This window comes from Pristiophorus japonicus, chromosome 7 (assembly GCF_044704955.1).
Source record: "Pristiophorus japonicus isolate sPriJap1 chromosome 7, sPriJap1.hap1, whole genome shotgun sequence".
NCBI classification, from domain to species: domain Eukaryota; kingdom Metazoa; phylum Chordata; class Chondrichthyes; family Pristiophoridae; genus Pristiophorus; species Pristiophorus japonicus.
The window spans coordinates 204,540,171-204,564,322 of record NC_091983.1 but is presented as its reverse complement, the minus strand read 5'-3'; the positions used below and the strand labels follow the sequence as shown (position 1 = coordinate 204,564,322).

The following is a 24,152-nucleotide window of genomic DNA, read 5'->3' as shown; positions in this document are numbered from 1 at the left end:
CAAATCACTTCGCAGCTCTGGAGGCTGCTGTGCTATGTGTGTGTGGCCCGACCGAACTGTGTCCCATCCCTGTCTCCTGGCCGAACAGCCCTATAAAAATAACTTCTGGGCTCGGAGGCTGCTGCTTCAGACAGGTAGGAAAATTGAATTTTTTTTATTATTCGCTTTATTTATCATTTATTATTCAGGATTGCTCTTTATTTGTAGAAGTGGATCTGTTGAATGCTTGTAAAATTTAATTACTTCCCATACTCCCCCCCCGCCCGCCATCTCTCCTTCCCTACACCCGATTTGTAACCTACGCCTGATTTCTAAATGTATGCAGGTTTTTCTAAGCGTACAAAAATCTACACTTACTCCATTCCAAGTTAGTTTGGAGTAAGTTTTTAACTGCCTAAATTTGCAAAACAGGCGTAAGTGGCTGGACACTCCCCCTTTTAAAAAAAAATCTGTTCTACAATGAAACTGTTCTAACTCACTAGAACTGGAGCAAACTAAATGTCAAGAATTGCAATTTCTAAGATGCTCCATTCTAAACTAGTTGCTCCAAAAAAAAAAATAGGAGCAACTCAAGCTGAAAATTGAGCCCAATGAAACTAGTGGATTGTCATAAAAGCTCACCTGGTTCACTAATGTCCTTTAGGGAAGGAAAGGAAATTGCTGTCCTCACCTGGTCTGGCCTATGTTTGACTCGAGTCCCACAGCAATGTGGTTGACTCTTAAGTGCCTCTGAAATGGCCGAGCAAGCCACTCAGTTGTACAAGTTCATTGGTTATATTCAAGAGGGAGTTGGATATGGCCCTTACAGCTAAAAGGGATCACGGGGTATGGAGAGAAAGCAGGAAAGAGGTACTGATCAGCCATGATCTTATTGAATGGTGGTGCAGGCTCGAAGGGCCAAATAGTCTACTTCTGTACCTATTTTCTATGTTTCCACAAGGTGGCTCAACACCACCTTCTCGAGGGCAAATAGGGATGGGCAATAAATTGCTGGCCTTACCGGCTCCGTCCACATCCTGTGAAATGAATTTTTAAAAAAAAAGACCTATAATTCAACAAAAAAATTATCAGTTGATGACAGGGGCATGGAAAATTATAGAATTGCCATCCCCTACTGAGTATGGAAATGTTAACAGAAAATGTGTGTGAAATTTAAGGACAATTTAATCAGTGCTAGATCAAATAAGGTTGTTCAGTGACCAGTAACTGGCGTTACTCATCATTTCTACTGGAACCACCAGGAATGTGGTTTTCCAGTGGCACTTAAAACAGATTCTCACTTCAACTGGTATGATTAAAAGTTAGGCCAAGTTTTCCCATCACAGATAATGTACATAAACATACTGTTATCTGGTTCATATAACATTAAAAAAATATCTAGCTGGGTGAATATCTAGTTCTGAATGAGATTAGAGAATGTAAGCAAGCAAACAGTTTGAAATGATCAAATGCTGTGTGGAACATGATTGACTGTTGTCATGCTAAAGAAAGCAGCCAGTCAACAATGTATATTAGATGGGTATTCCAAAGGGCAGGAAGAAACTTCAGAATTTTTCCTCAGGCGATTGAACCAGTTGTTCATAACGTACTGTACATGGTGATATATAGAATTGGCTGAGAGCTGAAAATCATAGAATCATATAGCACAGGAGGCCATTCAGCCTATCATGCCTGTGTCAGTTCTTTGCAAGAGCCATCCAATTAGTACCACTTCCCTTTCCCGATGGCCCTGCAGATTTTTCCTTTTCAAGTATATATCCAATTCCCTTTTGAATAATGTTTTCTTCTTCTGGTATCTTATATTCTATGTCTTGTAGTGCCGATAGCCTAAAGTGACAAAGTGAGTTCACATAGTAGCAGTTAGAGTTCCAAGATCTTTCTCAATCTAGTTTTCTTGGTGACCATCATTTCATCATTTGTTTCATAAAATGCATGGAAACCAAATCAAATTTAAACACAGTTAGATCTTAGTTAGCACTTAAATCTAATAAATTGATGGGCCCTCTCTTTGATCCCTTAGCTCATACTCCTTATTTGGAAAATCATGTAGTTAGCATTTGTGGTTCAAGTAAAAATGATCAGGGACTCCAGCTACTGCTTACTGGACAAGCTTATTTGATGTAGACACCTCTCTGTTTTTTTTTGCCTTCGGCAGTTGATCATTCAATCTTTTCATTTGACCTCTTCCGTGTCCCCCCCCCCCCGGGATTAATCTAGGTTGCATTTTAGTTCCCAGTATAGATATTTACAGAGCTCCAGATTTTTTTTGCTAGATTTTACCAAGTCTTTCTGGAACTGGCATTAGTTCTTTTGTGCATATAGTTCTTGGGATACAAGGCTATTTTCAAAACATCTTGCCCTGGATGAAGCACCATTCTCATAATGCATCTTTACATACCACACAGGAAGAAAAATAATGTGTTAACATCATGACAGTTGTTTAAAATAAGAGAGAGGATCCTGGACAGCAGAGTTGTTTAGACACTGGTTATGCTCCCCGAGGACCCGATTGGATGAAAGTCTCCTCTGTCTCCTGGCTTTAAGGGTCCTGTGTACTAAATGGTCAACCTTGGCTCAGTGGTAGCAATTTCCTCTGAGTCAAAAGGTTGTAGGTTATAGCCCCACTTCACAGATTTAAGAATATAATCTAGGTTGACACTTCAGTGCAGTACTGAGGGAGTGCTGAACTTGCAGAGATGGCATTTTTCAGATGATGTTAAGCTGAGGCCCTGTCTGCCCCCTCAGGTGGTTGTAAAAGATCCCATAATACAATTAAAGACTTGCATTTATATAGCGCCTTTCATGACAACCGGATGTCTCAAAGCGCTTTACAGCCAATGAAGTACTTTTGGAGTGTAGTCACTGTTGTAATGTGGGCAACGTGGAGTCGATTTTCGCACAACTCCCACAAACAGCAATGTAATAATGACTAGATAATCTGCTTTTGTTATGTTGATTGAGGGCTAAATCTTGGCCAGGACACCGGGGTTAACTCTCCTGCTCTTCTTCGAAATAGTGCCATGGAATCTTTTATGTCCATGAGAGGGTAGACGGGGCCTCAGTTTAACGTCTCATCCGAAAGATGGCACCTCTGACAGTGCAGCACTCCCTCAGCACTGCACTGGAGTGTCAACCTAGATTTATGTGTTCAAGTCCCTGGAGTGGGATTTGAACCCACAACCTTCTGACTCAGAGGCAAGAGTGCTACCCACTGAGCCACAACTGACATTATTCAAAGAAGGGGAGTTCTGCATGGGCCTGGCCAATATTTATCCCTCAAGCAATACCACCAAAATCGATTATCTGGTCATTTATCTCACTGTTGCTTTTGGGAGCCTGCTGTGTGCAAATTGGCAGTTGCATTTTCATTCATTGCAATATTGATTACAGTTCACAAGTACTTCATTGGCTTGGAGATCATGAAGATAATGGAACATAATATTCGTGCAGTAGGGGTGCATTTCTGAGCTGTTGATGCAAAAGGTCACAGTAATATCGATGAGCCCTCCTGATTTTACCTCATTTGACAGAGGGTTGCAAGTGACCAAACAGCTAATAGGCCACAATGGACAGAAACCAAAGCTTTTCACCCGGTTGAATTTCTTGATCTTTTGAGAGTTAGTTAGACAATACTGCATTCTGGACATTGAATCGTTACTTCATTTAGGAAATCACAATAGCCAATTAATAATTTCTAATGACAAACTATGCTGCAACACAATTCTAGTTTAAGTCTTTTATTTGTTCTTCTGATTTTAAACTTGATTATGTAATGATTTGTATATCATGTCTCAATTTGAAGATTAAATTTCATTATTACCTTCCATCTCAAAATCTGCATGTGTAAAATTTGGCATCAGAAAAATGAGAGATTGGTTTTCTTTGTTTAATTATGTCAGTGTTGAATTTTGCAGGTCCATACTTTTAAGTGCTGCAACAGTATAAACAGGAAAAAGTAGATTTTACTGGCACAATCAGAGTTTTGCCTTTATTGTTTATTGTTCTTGTATGGATTCAATTGAGCCAAACTAAATGCACAAAAAAGTCTGGACTGAATTATGTTCAAGGAAACTACAGGAATACAACTACTGTCTTGAGCAAATTACTCATCCTGGTATATATGTGGGAAGTACAGTACTCAGGTCAAGCAGGCCAGGAAGGTGGAGGAGGCCATAGGGATGGGTAGAAGCAAGATGGGAGGGGAGGAAAGAGAGAGATGGAGAGAGGAGGATGGGAGAATACGGTGATAGAGTACAGGAGGCGGCAAGAAAAAGGGAAGTGGGGACAGGGGTTGGAGAAATGGGAGACCATGCGGGATTGGGAAAGGGTGGGTAGCTCTGGGCCTATTTTCTTCACAGTGGGGCAGGTAGAGGCAGAGGGAGCTGGATGGGGAGTGAAGGAGAGGGTAGGGGGTTAAAAAAAAAGTCAGGAGGTATAGGGGAGGGAAGAAAGCAAAGGGGGCGGGTAACACTGGGTCAGGGACAAGGTTCACTAGGTTGATTCCTGGGATGAAGGGGTTGTCTTATGAGGAAAGGTTGAGCAGGTTGGGTCTGTACTCATTGGAGTTTAGAAAATACATAGAAACATAGAAAAACATAGAAAATAGGTGCAGGAGGTGGCCATTCGGCCCTTCGAGCCTGCACCGCCATTCAATAAGATCATGGCTGATCATTCACCTCAGTACCCCTTTCTTGCTTTCTCTCCATACCCCTTGATCACTTTAGCGGTAAGGGCCATATCCAACTTCCTCTTGAATATATCCAATGAACTAGCATCAACTCTCTGCGTTAGGGAATTCCACAGGTTAACAACTGAGTGAAGAAATTTCTCCTCATCTCAGTCCTAAATAGCTTACCTCTTATCCTAAGACTATATCCCCTGGTTCTGGACTTCCAACATCGGGAACATTCTTCCCGCATCTAACCTGTCCAGTCCCGTCAGAATTTATATGTTTCTATGAGATCCCCTCTCACCCTTCTAAACTCCAGTGAATACAGGCCCAATCGATCCAGTCTCTCCTCATATGTCAGTCCTGCCATCCCAGGAATCAGTCTGGTGAACCTTCGCTGCACTCCCTCAATAGCAAGAACATTCTTCCTCAGATTAGGAGACCAAAACTGAACACAATATTCCAGGCGAGGCCTCACTAAGGCCCTGTACAACTGCAGTAAGACCTCCCCGCTCCTATACTCAAATCCCCTAGCTATGAAGGCCAACATACCATTTACCTTCTTCACCGCCTGCTGTACCTGGATGCCAACTTTCAATGACTGATGAACCATGACACCCAGGTCTCGTTGCACCTCCCCTTTTCCTAATCTATCGCCATTCAGATAATATTCTGCCTTCGTGTTTTTACCACCAAAGTGGATAACCTCACATTTATCCACATTATACTGCATCTACCACTCGTTTGCCCACTCACCTAACCTGTCCAAGTCACCCTGCAGCCTTTTAGCGTCCTCCTCACAGCTCACACCGCCACCTAGCTTAGTGTCATCTGCATATTACACTCAATTCCCTCATAGGTGCATTACCCATTCCCGCTTTCTCTCGATACCCCTTAATCCCTTTAGCCGTAAGGGCCACATCTAACTCCCTTCTGAATATATCTAACGAACTGGCCTCAACAACTCTCTGTGGTATGGAATTCCACAGGTTAACAACTCTCGGAGTGAAGAAGTTTCTCTTCATCAGTCCTAAATGGCTTACCCCTTATCCTTAGACTGTGACCCCTGGTTCTGGACTTTCCCAACATCGGGAACATTCTTCCTGCATCTAACCTGTCTAAAGAATAGGAGATGATCTTATTGAAACATAAGATTTTGAGAGGGCTTGATAGGGTAGATGCAAAGAGGATGTTTCCCAGTGTGGGAAATCTAGAACTAGGGGGCATCAGAAAAAGACAGAAATGAGGAGGAATTCCTTCCCTCAGAAGGTCGTGAATTTTTGGAATTCTCTACCCCAGACAGCTGTGAAGGCTGAGTCACTGATTATATTCAAGGCTGAGATAGACAGATTCTTGAACTATAGGGGGAGTCAAGGGTTATGGGATACAGGCAGTAAAGTGGAGTTGAGGCCAAGATCAGATCAGCCATGATCTTATTGAATGGCGGAACAGACTCGAGGGGCCGTATGGCCTACTCCTGCTCCTATTTATGTTCTTATGACACTTGATCTAAAAATAATTCAATTAGTTCATCTCTCTCTTTAAAAAGGTTTTTATTGGTATGTTCCCTTAACAATTCATTTATGTTGGTTATTTTCAAAAGTCTCTTGCAGTTTCACAAGGGCAGCTTCCTAAATCCTTCCTCATCTCATGTATGTTTCCTACCTCTTCAGTCTTGATTCCTGCAGATTTACCTTTAGCTAATAACAAATTGTAAAGGCAAAACTGTGACAAACAGGAAACACTGAAGACAAGCTTTAAATATGTTTATTTCCTGTATAACAGTTTCTATCCCTCCAAACCACTCTGAACAAGTACAATGAGCTGTGTGAATGTATTTCAAATTCAAGGATTCATTTAGTTATTTTTATATTCTATACTCTGGTTTGCTGGGAACTGGTACTTAATTGCTGACCAGAGACATTCAATCCATTCTTCTTTGATTGATTCCAGAACAGATCCCATTAGGTGAAAGGGCAGTGGTCTTGTACACGATGCCACTCAGCCTACTTGCACCAGCCAACTTTTGTTTTCACATGAAGATACTTGGTTGCCAAAGGCTATGCTCAGTTAATCTGCACATCTCAGGAAACAAAAGGGATATTGTCTCTTTCAGGAAAAAAAGTCAACTCTATTCCTGGAATATTACATCATAATAAATTATCTGCATCTACCACTAATTAATCCAACCTAAAAACCAACAGAACGCCATCATATAGCACCACTCAATAGATCACAGAAAGGAATTCCATTGTTTTCTTTGACTGAAACAGAAACAATTTTTGCTGTGCTCACTGCCTAATCTCAGTAATATAAAGCACTACTGCTGTGTCGAGAATGAGTTATGTTGGATTTCCCACCAATTCTGTTTTGTAAAGTCCTTCTGTTTTTGTAAAGTCTAGCCTGCTGAAATTCAGTCTTTTGCAAAGAACATATAGATGTTTTATTAATGTTACTACAGATATCAGGAAAGAAACAAGCCTTATGGGAGTACGTAGTGCAGAAGACAAGGCTGAAGCATTTACAACAATCTTCAGCCAGAAAGTGCCGAGCAGATGATCCATATCGCCTCTTCCTGAGGACCCCAGTCACGGAAGCCAGTCTTTAGCCAATTCGATTCACTCCATGTGAAGCTTCCATCTTCAGGAAGCGGCTGAGCGCACTGGATACAGCAACGGTTATGGGCCCCAACAACATCCCGGCTGCTGTGCTGAGGACTTGTGCTCGAGAACTAGCCATGCCTCTTGCCAAGCTTTTCCAGTACAACTACAATACTGGCATCTACCCGACAATGTGGAAAACTGCACACGTATGTCCTGTCCATAAAAAGCAGGACAAGTCAAACCCAGCCAATTACCGCCCCATCTGTCTACTCTCAATCAACAGCAAAGTGATGGAAGGTGTCGTCAGCAGTGCTTTTATGCGGCACTTACTCATCAATAATTTGCTCACCGATGCTTAGTTTGGGTTCCACCAGGACCACTCAGCTCCAGACTTCATTACAGCCTTGGTCCAAACATGGACAAAAGAGCTGAATTCCAGAGATTGAGACGCGAGTGACTGCCCTTGACTGAGTGTGGCATCCAGGAGCCCTAGTAAAATTGAAGTCAATGGGAATCAAGGGGAAAACTCTTCACTGGCTGGAGTCATACCTAGCACCAAGGAAGATAGTTGTGCTTGTTGGAGGTCAATCATTCCAGCCTCAGCACATCATTGTAAGAGTTCCTCAGGGCAGTGTCCTCAGCTCAACTATCTTCAGCTACTTCATCAATGACCTTCCCTCCATCATAAAGGTCAGAAGTGGGAACATTCGCTGATGATTGCAGTGTTCAGTTCCATTTGCAACTCCTCAGAAAATCAAGCAGTCCATGCCCACATGCAACAAGACCTGAATGACATTCAGGCTTGGGCTGATAAGTGGCAGGTTACATTTGCGCCACATAAGTACCAGGCAATGTCCATCTCCAACAAGCGAGAGTCTAACCACCTCCCCATGATATTCAATGGCATTACCATTGCCAAATCCCCACCATCAACATCCTGGGGGTCACCGTTGACCAGAAACTTAACTGGACCAGGCACATAAATAGTGTGGCAACAAGAGCAGGTCAGAGGCTGGGTATTCTGCGGCGAGTGCCTTACCTTCTGATTCCTCAAAGTCTTTCGACCTACAAGGCACAAGTCAGGAGTGTGATGGAATACTCTCCACTTACCTGGCTGAGTGCAGCTCCAACAATGCTCAAGAAGCTCGACACCATCCAGGACAAAGCAGCCCGCTTGATTGGCACCCCATCCACCACCTTCAACATTCACACTCTCCACCACCAGCACACCGTGGCTGCAGTGTGCACCATCTATAAGATGCATTGCAGCAACGCGCCGCGGCTTCTTTGGCAGCACGTCCCAAACCCGTGACCTCTACCAGCTAGAAGGACAAGGGCAGCAGGTGCATGGGAACAGCATCACCTGCAAGTTCCCATCCAAGTTACACACTATCCTGACTTGGAAATATATCGTTGTTGTTTCTTCATCACTGGATCAAAATCCTGGAACTCCCTCCCTAACAACAACTGTGGGAGTACCTTCAACACAAGGACTGCAGCGGTTCAAAAGGTGGCTCACCACCACCTTCTCAAGGGCAATTAGGGATGGGCAATAAATGCTGACCTTGCCAATGACACCCACATCCCAGAACGAATAAAAAAAATATTGAGATACTGGCCCCCATTTTATGACTCTCCAGACTTATGTATAAGGGGGAGTCTGAAGAAGACACGTTCAAAACTGTTTATAGAAAATTTTCACTATAATCTAAAATGTTGCAAAAGTTTCACACTTGACAGTATCTCTCTAACCAAAACGTTACCTCCACTAAGCTTGTAGAGTGTGTGAAATCTAAACTGCTTTAAACAGACACTAATAGGATGTTAAAGCCCGAACTGACTCTGAAGTGAAGTAAAGTGAAGGAAGATTCCATCCCCCAGAGGGATCTCACTTTGTTCCTGTGTCAAGTTGGGATCAGATACTGGATTCAGGCTACATCTACATTGTAACTGTTGCAATCGGCGCAAAGCACAATGAATTCACAGACACCACAGTTATCATCTAAATGCATCCTCAGTCATCGTTGGATGCTTTAAATCTCCCCAGAGACAGATATTTTCTGTAGATCTTTTCAGTTCCAAGAATGACATGAATGGGGAAGGCAACCTTTGGGCAGCTTAATGAATCAGTACAAGATTACAATGCAAGTTTATAGATGCATTTTATGCTCTCATGGTGCCATATGTTTGGCATTGATGCCTCATTGCCTTGGACACAAAACATGACGAAAGTATAAAACACGCACCAGTGCATCTTTGCTACCTAATAATAACAAATCATCTTTATCAGGTGATCGTGCATCACTGATGTAAATTGACTACACTGCAGAACAACCCAATGTTCCATCATTTTCAGCCCATTGTATTGTTAAAAGATAGTGTGTAAAACTCAGCACAATTTTAGAACTAAAGATGTTTACAGCACAGTGAGGTCATGCAGCCCTCGTATCAGTGCTGGAGCAATCCAAAATAAACCCACTGTCCTGCTCTTTACCCTTACGCCTGTATTTTACTCGACTTCACATATCTATTACTCCTACTCCACAGAGAGAGATGAAGTATTAATAGGTTTAGCGGCTTTGAAAGTCGATAAATCCCCCAGCCCGGATGAAATGTATCCCAGGCTGCTAAGGGAAGCAAAAGGGAAAATAGTAGAGGCTCTGACCATCATTTTCTAATTCTCTCTGGCTACAGTTGTGGTGGCGGAGGACTGCTAATGTTGTACCTTTGTTTAAAAAAAAAAGGGACAGAGTGAGTAATTACAGGCCAATCAGCCTTACCTCAGTGGCAGAAAAATTATTGGAGGAAATTCTGATGGACAGGATAAATCTTCATTTAAAAAGACACGGATTAATCAAGGTCAGCATGGATTTGTTAAGGGAAGGTTATGTCTGACTAACTTGATTGAATTTTGAGAGGAGGTAACAAGAAGGGTCGATGAATGTAGTGCATTTGATGTAGTGTATATGGATTTTAGCAAGACTTTTGATAAGGTCCCACATGGCAGACTGGTCACAAAAGTAAAAGCCTATGCGATCCAAGGCAATGTGGCTGTTGGATCCAAAATTGGTTCAGAGGCAGGAAGCAAAAAGTAATGGTTGTTGGGTGTTTTTGTGACTGGAAAGTGGTTTCCAGTGGGGTTCCACAGGGCTCAGTACTAGGTCCCTTGCTTTTTGTTGTATACATCAATGATTTAGACTTGAATGTAGGGGGTATGATTAAAAGGTTTGCAGATGATACAAAAATTGGCTGTGGGGTTGATAATGAAGAAGTAGACTGCAGGAAATATCAATGAACTGGTCAGAACATAAGAAATAGGGACAGGAATAGGCCATACAGCCCCTCGAGCCTACTCCGCCATTCAATATCATCTGATCTGACCATGGATTCAGCTCCACTTCCCCGCCCGCTCCCCATAACCCCTTATCATTTAAGAAACTGTCTATTTCTGTCTTAAATTTATTCAATGTCCCAGCTTCCACAGCTCTCAGGCAGCAAATTCCACAGATTTACAACCCTCAGAGAAGAAATTTCTCCTCATCTCTGTTTTAAATGGGCGGTCTCTTATTCTAAGATCATGCCCTCTAGTTCTAGTCTCCCCCATCAGTGGAAGCATCCTCTATGCATCCACCTTGTCAAGCCACCTCATAATCGTATACATTTCAATAAGATCACCTGAATTCCAATGAGTAGAGGCCCAACCTACTCAGGTGGACAGAACAGTGGCAAATGGAATTCAATCCGGAGAAGTGAGAGGTAATGCATTTGGGAAGGGCTAACAAGGCAAGGGAATACACATTAAATGGTAGGACTTGAGAATTTTAGCTATGAGGAAGTTTGGATAGGCTGTGTTTGTTTTCTTTGGAATAGAGGAGGCTGAGGGGAGACCTTAGAGGTGTATAAAACGATGAGAAGCATAGAGTGGATAGGAAGGATCAATTTCCCTTAGCACAGGGGTCAACAACCAGGGGGCATATATTTAAAGTAATTAGGAGGAGGTTTAGAGGAGATTTGAGGCAAAATGTTTTCACAAAGAGGGTGGTGGAGGTCTGGAACTCATTGCCTGAAAGGGTAGTAGAGGCAGAAATCCCTACCACATTTAAAAAGTACTTGGATGTGCACTTGAAGTGCCGTAACCTACGAGGCTATGGACCAAGAGATGGAAAGTGGGAGTAGGCTGGATAGCTTTTTGTCGGCGGGTACACGATGGACCGAAATGGCCTCCTTCCGTGCTGTAAGTTTCTATGATTCCAGTTAAAAGATGCAAGACTAGCTGCCTCAATGTTGTCATAAGTTATAGTTTCCCTAATATAGTGTGAAAGGTATCATTTTTACTTTTAGGGGAAGGCTGTTTTTCCTATATAATGCAAAACTTTAAACTATATCATAAATATGCACATAAATGCTGCAATGTACAGCAAAAGGTTTAAAGCTAATGCCACAGAGATTTAAACTTTTGATATGTGACCTATGTTCACATTACTATCAATATATCTGAAGTTTCTGATGCTGCTCCTGCAGATTGCAAGCTTTGTTCAATGAGGAGTGTAGAAGAGCATATCGGAGGCAGCACCAGGCATTTCTGAAAATGAGGTGAAGCTACAACACAGGACTAGATGCTAAACAGAGAAAGCAGAATGCTATAGACAGAACCAACATATTAGATTGAAGCTCTGCAATCTTGCCACATCCAGTTGTGAATGGTGGTGGACATCATAGGCAGTCCCTCGAAAATCGAGAAAGACTTGCTTCCACTCTAAAAGTGAGTTCTCAGATGACTGTACAGTCCAATACGGGAATTACAGTCTCTGTCACAGGTGGGACAGTCGTTGAAGGAAAGAGTGAGTGGGGAATCTGGTTTGCCGCATACTCCTTCTGCTGTCTGCGTTGGGTTTCTGCAGTCTCTCGGCGACGAGACTCGAGATGCTCAGCGCCCACCCGGATGCTCTTCCTCCACTTAGGGCGATCTTGGGCCAGAGATTCCCAGGTGCTGGTGGGGATGTTGCACTTTATCAAGAAGGCTTTGAGGGTGTCCTTGAAATGTTTCCTCTGCCCACCTGGGGCTCGCTTGCCATGTATGATTTCCGAGTAGAGCGCTTGCTTGGGGAGTCTCGTGTCGGGCATGCGGACGATGTGGCCCGTTCAACGGAGCTGGTAGAGTGTGGTCAGTGCTTCGATGCTGGGGATGTTGGTCTGATCGAGAACACGAATGTTGGTGCGTCTATCCTCCCAGTGGATTTGCAGGCGGTGGACAATAAAGCAACTAATGGGAGGAGGCTTCATGGACATCTCCATTCTCAATAATGACAGAGCCCAGCAAGTGAGTGCAAAAGACAAGGCTGAAGCATTTGCAACGGTTTTTAGCCAGAAGTGCCGAGTGGATGATACTTTTTGGTCTCCTCCCGAGGTTCCCATCTTCACAGATATCAGTCTTCAGCCAATTCGATTCACTGCACGTGACATCAAGAAACAGCTGAGTGCAGTGACTAAAGCAAATGCTACAATCCCCAACATCCTGGTTGTAGTATGAAGACCTGTGCTTCAGAACTAGCCGTGCCCCTCACGAACTTGTTCCAGTACAGCTACAACACTGGCATCTACCGGACAATATGGAAAATTGCCCAGGTATGTTCTATCCACAAAAAGGACAAATCTAACCCATCCAATTAGCGCCTCATCAACCTACTCCCAGTCATTAGCACAGTGATACAAGGAGTCTTCAACAGTACTATTAAGTGGCACTGACTCACCAATAACCTGCTCACTGATGCCGAATTTGGGCTCCGCTAGGGTCACTTGACTCCAGACCTCATTTCAGCCTTGGTCCAAACATGGATAATAGACCCAAGATCCAGAAGTGAGGCAAGAGCAATTGCCCTTGACATCAAGACAGCATTCGCCCGAGTGTGGCACCAAGAAGCCCTCATAAAATTTAAGTCAATGGGGAAAACTATCCAGTGACTGCAGTCATACCTGACACAAGCTTGATAGCTGTGGTTATTGGAGACCAATCATCTCAGCCTCAGGTCATCACTACAAGAGTTAGTCAGGGCAGTATCCTAGGCCCAACTATCTTCAGGTGCTTCAGAAATGGCTTTTCCTCTATCAGAAGTCAGAAATGGGGCTGTTAAATTTACATTTCTTCATATAATAAAGTAATCCATGCTCACATGCAGTTGGACCTGGATAAGTGGCAAGTAACATTTGCGACACACAAGTGCATCTCCAACGAGAGAGTGCCTAACCACCACCCCATTACATTCAATGTTATTTTGATCAAAGTCCCCCACCATCAACATCCTATGGGGGTGGGGGTCACCATTGACCAGAAACTATACTGCAACAGCCACATAAATAGAAGTCATAGCTAGAAGAGCAGGCCAGAGACTGGGCATTCTGTGGCAAATGGCTCACTTCCTGATTCCCCAAAACCTCTCCACCACCTACAAGACACAAGTGTGAGGGAATCCGTGGATGGGTGCAGCTGCAACACTCAGCACTTTATTCACTGGACTAAACATCCAATCCCACCACATCATGGCTGCAGTGTGTATTATCTACAGGATGCAATTAGTCAGGGCTGCTTTGGCAGCACCTCCCAAATTCACAACCTCCACCACCTAGGACAAGGGCAGCAAGTGCATGGGAACACACCAAGTCACACACCATCCTGATTTAAGATATATAATCGACATTCCTTCATCATTGCTGAGTCAAAATCTTGGAACTCCTTACCGAACAGAATTTTGGGAGCCGCAACAGTCCACCACCTCCTTCTCAAGAGCAACTGGGGGGGTGGTATATGTGGGTATAAATGCTGGCCGTGCCAGCAATGCCCACATCCAGAGAATTAATTAAAAATATATATGCCCATCCCTAGTTTCAAATTCTTCTGTACTTGACCAAGAATCTCTGATGCAGTTGCAAGTTTTCTTGTAGACATAAGAATGGTATCAGGAAGTTCTTCACAAAAATTATCATAGGCAGTCCCTCGAAGTGAGGATGACTTACTTCCACTCCAAAAAGGAATGAGTTCACAGGTGTTTCAATGAAGGACCTAATATTCCAGATCCCGAACTATATCGTGAACGGTGGAAGATGCCTGTGCTTGGATTTTTTTTTTTCTAAACGTGTGGTAGCTGTTGCACATCAATACATGGAATGGACTGCGGATAGAGTAGTGCAGGTGAGAACTTGGAATTAAGAAATAATTAGTCTTTTTGGATGCACAATAAGCCAAAAAGACTTTTCCATGATATGCTATTGAAATTCTAGGCATTTTCAAGTTCACCATGTCTTGATCAGTCATATCTTTCCAGTTTAGGTGTTCCGAGCTCAAAATCCAAAAGCTGCCTCTTGAAAATAGGGCATCATGAAGGCCCAGACTTGGAGAAGGCAACTGTGTCAACTGGTATCACTCTGAGAAAGTCCTGGGTTAAAACCCCATTCAAGTATTTGAGCATATAATATAGGCTATCATTGCAATGTAATACAGAGGGAAGTACTGCACTGTCAGAGTTACTATCCCTGGGAAGTTAAACCAAGGCAACATATGCCTGCTCCAGTAAATCAATCATTTCCCATCAAAATTGAATTATTTTCTTCAAAAAAGTTGCAACAAACAAAAACTTTAACATTTCAAGGATTCTGAAAGGACTGATATTTTATTTGAGAAGCAGAAATACAGCAGATATCTCATTGTTTATAAACCAAAATGATTACTTTTGGGTTGCTATATAATTATATGCCATTATTATAATTAGACACTGCTGTTCTTTTCCTGAATTTATCATGCACGTTTTCCTGGCTTTAGGAGAGAACAGAGCAGAGATCCTGTTTCTTTGTCCCAGTCTCATTTTACTTAGATGAGTTTTTAAAATGCTGGAAATTGGGTGATGCAATGGATTAGATCCTATTCTTTTACCTCTTGTTTCAAATCCAGCCCATACTAATGGGATGAACATGTCTTCTGGCTGCAAGAGTTCTATGTGAAATGAATTTAGGCAGCCTTGATCTAGTTCTGGACATGGGTCTGCAGCACAAAACACTTCCTAATTCAGCACCAACTGCCAATATCATTCAGACAGGCCTAAGGAGCACTGATGTGAAAAATGGAAAAATGCACACTGGTACAGCAGGGGGTGTTTTTCTGGATGGGACTGAAGCATGCTGTTAGAGCGGAATAGGAGAGCTTTATTTGTCTTTGCTGCAAGTAACCTGGGAGTGTTCCATTCTGACACTAACACGAGGGTCGGACCACTCAAGGATGAAGGAGTAAGTCTAATTGAAGAGCGAAGGTATGGTGGTAATATTGAATAAATACTTCGCTTCAGTTTTTATAATTTATGGTGGAAGTGAGAAAACTGGTGTACTAGAGATGGATATGGAACAATTGGTAGAGCTAATTGTAGCAAAAGAATTGTTTCTGAAAAATAAAAAAAGAACTCAAAGTGAATGAGTCACCTCACTGACTTCTCAACTTTTTGAGGTAATGTGTACACCAATATCCTGCAACGACAGCCAGCAAGTACAGCAAGATAACCGAACATAGATATAACTAAGAAGAAAACAAATGAATGGGAAGGGTTCAAAGCAGGTCTTTATACTTTAATATATTCTAAATTGTTACAGCACCTGCATCTTTTGCATGCTTAGATAAAGAATGGCTATTCTTAACATCTAATTTTGATAAAAGCACTCAAATTAGAATGGTTACCAAAAGGTTCTGCTTAATACATTAAGTCATTAAGTGCTGTTGCAGAGATATTTGCCAAAGAAAAAAAAAATCACAGAATCATACAGGGCAGAAGGAGGTCAGAGGATTGGGAAACTTTAAAAGCAAGCAAAGAACAACTAAAATAAATGATAGAGAGGAAAGATAGATTATGAAAGTAAACTAGCACGAAATCTGAAAACAGATAGGAAGAGTTTCTACAGGTACATAAAAAGGAAGAGTGGCTAAAGTAAATGTTGGTCGCAAGAGGATGAGACTAGGGAATTAATAATGGAGAACAGGAAAATGGCAGAGACGTTGAACAAATATTTTGTATCGGTCTTCACAGTAGAAGACACTAAAAACATTCCAATAGGGGATAATCAAGGGGCTATAGGGAGGGAGGAACTTAATACAATCACTATCACTAATGAAGTAGTACTCAATAAAATAATAGGACTAAAGGCAGACAAGTCCCCTGGACCTGATGGCTTGCATCCTAGGGTCTTAAGAGAAGTGGCAGCAGAAATAGTAGATTGATTGTAATCTACCAAAACTCCCTGGATTCTGGAGAGGTCCCAGCGAATTCGAAAACTGCAAATGTAACGTCCCTATTTAAAAAAGAAGGCAGACAAAAAGCAGGAAACTATAGACCAGTTAGCCTAACATCTGTCGTTGGGAAAATGCTGGAGTCCATTATTAAAGGAAGCAGTAGTGGGACATTTGGAAAAGCATGATTCAATCAAGCAGAGTCAGCATGGTTTTATGAAAGGGAAATCATGTTTGACAAATTTGCTGGAGTTCTTTGAGGATGTAATGAGCAGGGTGGATAAGGGGGAAACCAGTGGATGTGGTGTATTTGGATTTCCATAAGGCATTCAATAAGGTGCCACATAAAAGGTTACTGCACAAGATAAAAGTTCACGGGGTTGGGGGTAATATATTAGCATGGATAGAGGATTGGCTAACGAACAGAAAACAGAGAGTCGGGATAAATGGGTTATTTTCCGGTTGGCAAACAGTGACTAGTGGGGTGCCGCAGGGATCGGTGCTAGGTCCTCAACTATTTACAATCTATATGAATGACTTGGATGAAGGGACCGAGTGTAATGTAGCCAAGTTTGCTGATGATACAAAGATGGTTGGGAAAGCAAATTGTGAGGAGGACACAAAAAATCTGCAAAGGGATATAGACAGGCTAAGTGGGTGGGCAAAAAATTTGGCAGATGGAGTATAATGTGGGAAAATGTGAGGTTATCCACTTTGGCAGAAAAAAAAGAGAAAAGCAAATTATAATTTAAATGGAGAAAAATTGCAAAGTGTTGCAGTCCAGAGGGACCTGGGGGTCATTGTGCATGAAACACAAAAAGTTAGCATGCAGGTACCGCAAATAATCAGGAAGGCAAATGGAATGTTGGTTTTTATTGCAAAGGGGATAGAGTATAAAAACAGTGAAGTTCTGCTACAACTGTATAGGGTATTGGTGAGGCCACACCTAGAGTACTGCTTCCAGTTTTGATCTCCGTATTTAAGGATATACTTGCAATGGAGGCTGTTCAGAGAAAGTTCACAAGGTTGATTCCGGAGATGAGGGGGTTGACTTATGAAGATAGGTTGGGCCTATACACATTGGAGTTCAGAAAAATGAGAGGTGATCTTATCGAAACATATAATATAAATGAGGACGCTCGACAAGATGGATGCAGAGGATATTTTCACTCACAGGGGAAACTAAAACTAGGACTATAGCCTCAGAATAAGGGACTACCCATTTAAAACTGAGATGAGGAGGAATTTCTTCTCTGAGGGTTGTAAATCTATGGAATTCTGTGCCCCAGAGAGCTGTGGAGGCAGGGTCATTGAATATATTTAAGGCAGAGATAGACAGATTTTTGAGCGATGAGGGAGCAAAGGGTTATAGGGAGCGGACATGGAAGTGGAGTGAGTCCATGATCAGATCAGCCATGATCTTATTAAATGGCAGAGCAGGCTCGAGGGCCAGGTGGCCTACTCCTGCTCCTATTTCTTATGTTATGTGCCTATGTTGGTTCCTTGAAGGAGCTATTCAATTATTCCCACTGCCCTGCTCTATCTATATAGCCCAGCCAATTTTTCCTTTTCAAAAATGCATTCAATTCCCTTTCGAAAGTTATTATTGGCTCAGATTTAGCAATCAGCAGCCATTCGCCTCATTGACTGCTGCCCACAAAGCTCTTGTGGGCTTTTGAGCGCAGACTTACTGAAATCCAGTCTGATCCAGCGTGGTGCAGGGTACCTATGGCATCTGTGAGCAGGTCAAGAAACAGTGAGGCTCTTCAACCACATTGAAGAATCCTCACAGAGACTCTAAACCAGGAAGTATAAATTAGATTTAAATCGTGTACACAAAGCAGAATGAAGATTGGAAAGACAAATGGGATTAAGAGATATAAAATAGATGGACAGAAAAACTAAATCTCCAACACTAAATTAACTTCTGAAGGAATGAGATCCATACTTGTAAAAATGCAATTTTCAGGGCCAAAAATGTTGTTCGACAGGAATGATCAATTATTACGTCATTAAAAATTCACTTACTTCTGGATGGACCAGCCTATTTTTTTATGCCATCTTTAGCCATTCGTGCCTGTGCCAGCTCTTTGAAAGAGCTATTCAATGCCCCAAGTTAATGCCACTGCATTGATTTCAGAGTGGAATCTATCACTAGGACTGTTACAGCGCACACTGTGGAGGAGCAGGGTATCTCTTACAGCAGGATTCTCAAGATTTTTGCTTTTGAGGCTTCCCTCCTGTGTTATAAAAATTCCACTGATCCCGTTAACAGAACACAAGTATTTTTTCTGTATCAAAATTAGTTATACAATTAAATATATGTATTTATTATTATTTTTGTTTTACTTAATGTGAAATTTGTTGCTGGTGCTGAATTTGAGACTGTCTGAGGTTGGTAGAGTTCTATTTAAGTTAGTAAATTGTCACTAAGGTTGGCAAAGTGTCACTGGAGCTGATAAGAGTGCTGATGAGACCAATGGTGTTGACGGCCATACCAGCTCTCGCTTCTCCTCTTGTCCGGTGCTAATGAACCAAGCAGAGTGCGCCCGCTAACAACACGGCGGACCAATGACCATGAGCCTCTGGGGCCGAGGACTAAAGTGATACTTCCTTTGGATGTCACTTCTGGTTCTTGTGTCAATTATCCTAAATCTTTGTCCTCCCATTGTAACCCTAACCCTTCTGCCAATGGAACACTTACTCCTTATTTACTCTATCAAAACCCTTCAAGATTTTGAACACCTCCATCACAACTCCCTGAACCTTTTTTGCTCCAAGGAGAACACCACCAGTTTCTATAGTCTTTCGATGTAACTGAAGTCTTTAATTCTTGGTAGCGACAACAACAAAAACAACAACTTGTATTTATATAGTGTCTATAACAAAGTAAAACTTTCCAAGGCACTTCACAGGAGCATTATCAAACAAAATTTGACACCGAGCCACATGAGAGGATATTAGGGTAGATGAGAGGTAGGTTTTAAGGACCATCTTAAAGGAGGAGAGGGATGTATAGAGGCGGAGACGTTTAGGGAGGGAATTCCAGACCTCGGAGCCTCAGCAGCTGAAGTCATGGCCGGAAATGGTGGAGCGATTAAAATCAGGGATGCTCAAGAGGCCAGAATTGAAGGAGCGCATATATCTCAGAGGGTTGTAATGTTGGAGAAGGGAGAGATAGGGAGATGAGAGACCAGGGAGGTTTTGAAAACAAGTCCAGGTTATCAAAAAGAGCAATAGTCCCAACACCAACTCCTGGGGGAAAGCAATGCACACTACCCTTCAGTCTGGACAAACAACCATTCACCATTACTCTCTGCTTTCTGTCCCTTAGCCATTTCATATCCAAGCAGCCACTGCCCCTTTAATCCTGTGGGCTTCAATTTTGCTAACAAGTCTATGATGTGGTGCAGGTTGAGCGTCCGAAATCTGGAAACCTCAGTTCAGAGGCCGTTCTGGGTTTTGGAACGTCTTTGCCTGGGCCGAGGTAGGTGGGGTCTGGCAGCCGAGGTAAAGGAGAGAGGGGGGAGAAGGGGAGCCGGGGGAGAAAGTGGGGGGAGCTGGGGCCGGGGTGAAGTCGGGCTGCCGAGGGCGAAGTTGGGGCCGTTGAGGGCCGGGGCGCCGAGGGCCGGGACGGGGTGAGGTTGGGCCGCTGAGGGCCGGAACGGGACGAGGTCGGGCCGCCGAGGGCCGGAGCGAAGTAGGGCTGCCGAGGGCCAGGGCGAGCGGAGTCTGGATTCCGCAACATTTTCCGGTTTCCGGATGACCCCGCCACAGATCAGCCCGGTGTCTGGATTCCGGAACATTCTGAATTTTGGAACTCTGGATTTCGGAAGCTCAACCTGTACTTTATTGAATGCCTTTTGAGAGGCCATATACACAACATCCACCTACTAACTACCCTCATCCACCCTCTCCGTTACTTCATCAAAAAAAAATTAATCAAGTTAGTCAAACATTATATGCCTTTAACAAATCGGTGCTGGCTTTCATTTATAAACCTACATTTTTTCAAGTGCCAATTAATTTTGTCCTGGATTAATGTGTCAAAGTTTCCCCATCACCGACAGTAGGCTGATTGACCTGTAATTTCCGGGTTTATCCCACTCCCCTTTTTTTTTGAATAGGGGTGTAACATTTGCAATCCTCCAGTCCTCTGGCACCACTCCCATATCCAAGGAGGATTGGAAGACTGACTAGAGCCTCCACAATTTCCACGCTTACTTCCTTATGCAACCTAGGATGCATCCCATCTGGACCGGGTGACTTTTCTACTGAGTGGTGCCAACCTTTTAAGTACCCCCTCTTTATCTATTTTTAATCCTATCAAATTTCTCTACTACCTTCTCCTTTACTGTGACGTTGGCTGCATCCTCTACTTTAGTGAAAACCGGTGCAAAGTACTCAGTTAATACCTCAGCCATGCCCTCTGCCTCCATAAGATCTCCTTTTTGCTCTCTAAATCGGCCCACCATTCCTTTAACTACCCATTTTATATTTTAACAAATAGAACATGGTTCCCTTTTATATTACCCGCTTATCGATTCTTAAATACTCTCTTCGCTCCTCTTATTCCCTTTTTCCATTCTCTCCTCAGCTTGGCTCTATACTGAATTATGAACCCAACATTTATCATAAGCTTCCTTTTTCTGTTTCACTTTAATTCCTATATCTATAGTCATCCAGGGAGCTCTATCTTTGGATGCCTTTCCTTTCCCCCTCATGGGAACGTTTCTAGTCTGTACCTGAACTATCTCCTCTTTGAAGACCTCTCATTAAAATATATAAATCATGCAAGTTTTATATATTTCTTGATATTTGCTATTAAAAAATATACAAACATTAAAAAGGTAAAAAGCTGCTCCCCACACTATTTGCTGATTTATTTACTTATGCATATGTGGTATGGAAGGAATGAATTTATTTATTATAGTTGGTAACAAAAATACTTGATTTATTTTCCAGGAACTATTCTCTTAACTATCACTGAGTTGAGCTCTTACAACCTTCTTTCAAAATTATTTTATGAGAGACATGCAACCCTGCCCCATTTCCACACATCAACACCTCCTCTTGCAATAGCACAACATCAAACTCACCATCAAAAACGCCATGAATAAAAAAGCCTTGTGTCTAGTTTATTTCCATCACACATCAATTTATCAAGACCTATTTTGAAGAGAAATACATGCATTTCTTGTTGTTTATTCTGACCATAACCCCTAGGACCATAACAGTGACTACACTCCAAAAGTTCTTCATTGGCTGTAAAGCATTTTGTGATGTCTGGTGGTCGTGAAAGGCGCTATATAAATGCAAGTCTTTCATTTTCTTAAGAAGCCAGGGATTTACAAGGAACTGCCAATGTACAGCAACTTCACTCAATAATATGTTTCTATATTTGAGGACTTTTCATTTGGATCATTTCTCCACAGGCAGTATCTGAGCAGGGACTGTAAAAGGACAGACCAGATTAGACGCTGCTCCATTTTAGCAGGTAAACATCCCAACTGGGCTCAGGACTCCATCCATGAGCATCATCACAGATGATTAGCTAGTGATGCCACAATACATATCCACAAACCCAGTACAGGTTGGACCTCTCTGGTCTGGGACTCCCTGATCCGGAAACATCCGTGGTTTGACATTAGTTGGGCCTGAGGGAGAGGAAGGTTTATTAAATAAAAGTTTCGATTGACTGGAGCGGCTATCAGTCAGAGAGTGTGTTCGGCGATTGGCTGGAGTGGCCGTCAGTCTATCCTAGCCAATTCACATCTCATACCATCGAAGTTACCTTTATTTAAGTTCAGGACCCTAGTCTCTGAATTAACTGCATCACTCTCCATCTTAATAAAAAATTCTACCATATTATGGTCACTCTTCCCCAAGGGGCCTCGCACAAGAAGATTGCTAATTAATCCTCTCTCATTACACAACACTCAGTCTAGGATGGTCAGCTCTCTAGTTGGTTCCTCGACATATTGGTTTAGAAAACCATCTCTAATATACACTCCAGAAAATCCTCCTCCACCGTACTGCTACCAGTTTAGTTAGCCCAATCTATATAGATTAAAATCACCCATGTTAACTGCTGTACCTTTATTGCACGCATCCCTAATTTCCTGTTTGATGCCATCCCCAACCTCACTACTACTGTTTGGTGATCTTACACAACTCCCATTAGCGTTTTCTGCCCTTTGGCGTTCCGCAGCTCTACCCATACAGATTCCACATCATCCAAGCTAATGTTCTTCCTTACTATTGCGTTAATCTCCTCTTTAACCAGCAACACTACCCCACCTCCTTTTCCTTTCTGTCTATCCTTCCTGAATATTGAATACCCATGGATGTTGAGTTCCCAGCCCTGGTCACCCTGGAGCCATGTCTCTGTAATTCCAATTACATCACATCCGTTAACCGGTATCTGTGCAGTTAATTCATCCGCCTTATTACGAATGCTCCTCGCATTGAGACACAGAGCCTTCAGGCTTTTTAAAACACTCTTAAAATTATGTTGTAATGTGGCCCTTTTTGATTTTTGCCTTCGATTTCTCTGCCTTCCACTTTTCCTTATTTCCTTTCTACCTTTTGCTTCTGCCCCCATTTTACTTCCCTCTGTCTCCCTGCATAGATTCCCATGCCCGTGCCATATTAGTTTAAACCCTCCCCAACAACATTCCCCCTAGGACATCGGTTCCGGTCCTGCCCAGGTGCAAACCGTCCGGTTTGTACTAGTCACACCTCCCCCAGAACTGGTTCCAATGTCCCAGGAATTTGAATCCCTTCCTATTGCACCATTCCTCAAGCCATGTATTCATCCTAACTATCCTGCTATTTCTACTCTGACTAGCACATGGCACTGGTAGCAATCCTGAGATTACTACCTTCAAGGTCCTATTTTTAAATTTAACTCCTAGCTCCCTAAATTCAGCTTGTAGGACCTCATATCATTTTTTAACTCCATCATTGGTACCTATATGCCTGGACCTACCATCCTGGAATCTCGATTGCGGCTGCAGAAATGCCTATCGATTCTCCTTACAATAGAATCCTCTACCACTATAGATCTCCCACTCTTTTTCCTGCCCTCCTGTGCAGCAGAGCTACCCATGGTGCTACTGTCTTCCGCTGATGAGCCATCTCCCCCAACAGTACCCAAAACGGTATATCTGTTTTGGAGGGAGATGACCGCAGGGGACCCCCTGCACTATCTTCCTTCCACTGTTCTTCCTGCTGGTCACCCATTCCCTATCTGCCTGTGTAACCTTTACCTGCGGTGTGGCTAACTCACTAAACGCGCTATTCACGACATCCTCAGCATCGCGGATGCTCCAGAGTGAATCCATGCGCAGCTCCAGTGCAGCAATGCGGTCTGTCAGGAGCTGCAGCTGGAGACACTTCCTACACGTATAGTAGTCAGGGACACTGGAAGCGTCCCTAATTTCCCATGTAGCACAGGAGGAGCATGACAAAGGTCTGGGGTCTCCTGCCATGACTTAACCTTTAAATTAACTTAATTTAGCAACAATGCCAAAGGTTACCTATTGTGTAGGAAAATCGCAAAATCCGGAACGGCCTCGGTCCCCGGATGTGGGACACTGCACCTGTACAGTAAGTA

At 42.8% G+C, this 24,152-nt stretch overlaps 1 protein-coding gene across 4 annotated transcripts in view; it reads right to left on the bottom strand.

The window, feature by feature from the left end:
- The window catches only part of babam2 (BRISC and BRCA1 A complex member 2), a 278,819-nt gene that overhangs the window by 225,222 nt on the left and 29,445 nt on the right, over positions 1 to 24,152 (bottom strand). The gene's annotated exons all lie outside the window — the stretch shown is intronic.